The 349-nt window shown below is 39.3% G+C and overlaps 1 long non-coding RNA gene across 1 annotated transcript in view; it reads left to right on the top strand.

The window, feature by feature from the left end:
* Positions 1-38: 38 nt before the first annotated feature.
* The window catches only part of LOC119593167, a 1,090-nt gene continuing 779 nt past the window's right edge, over positions 39-349 (top strand). Inside the window, exons 1-2 of the long non-coding RNA XR_005230504.1 lie at positions 39-151; positions 261-337. This is a non-coding gene — a long non-coding RNA (uncharacterized LOC119593167). The remainder of the gene's footprint in view (positions 152-260; positions 338-349) is intronic.

Genomic DNA, 349 nt, shown 5'->3' with positions numbered 1-349 from the left:
TAGATATATATAATATATTATATTTGCAAAAAGAGATTGAAAGCAGGTTGGTATAGCTAATTAATCCAAGCGTTTTTTTTAGCCCCAATTCAGGTGAGAATTTACGGCAAAGAAGAGCACAAGTTCGAGGTGGGCCATTTCTTCTCAGACGGTGAGTATGAGTTCCTGGTTTGACATGTCCTGTGCAGTTGGTGGTCAAGAAATGTAATTTGTAAAATGTTGTGCGATTTTGGTTCTTTATGGCAGTAAACTTCTTACAGAACCTGGCTATTACCAAGACAATGAATGGGGCATTCGTCTGGAGACCATTTTGAGCGTCATCACTAAGGAAACCAAGGTGAGGAATGTG

The sequence above is a fragment of the Penaeus monodon genome, chromosome 31 (assembly GCF_015228065.2).
Source record: "Penaeus monodon isolate SGIC_2016 chromosome 31, NSTDA_Pmon_1, whole genome shotgun sequence".
Classification (NCBI taxonomy): domain Eukaryota; kingdom Metazoa; phylum Arthropoda; class Malacostraca; order Decapoda; family Penaeidae; genus Penaeus; species Penaeus monodon.
This window is presented reverse-complemented; position numbering and strand designations above follow the sequence as displayed.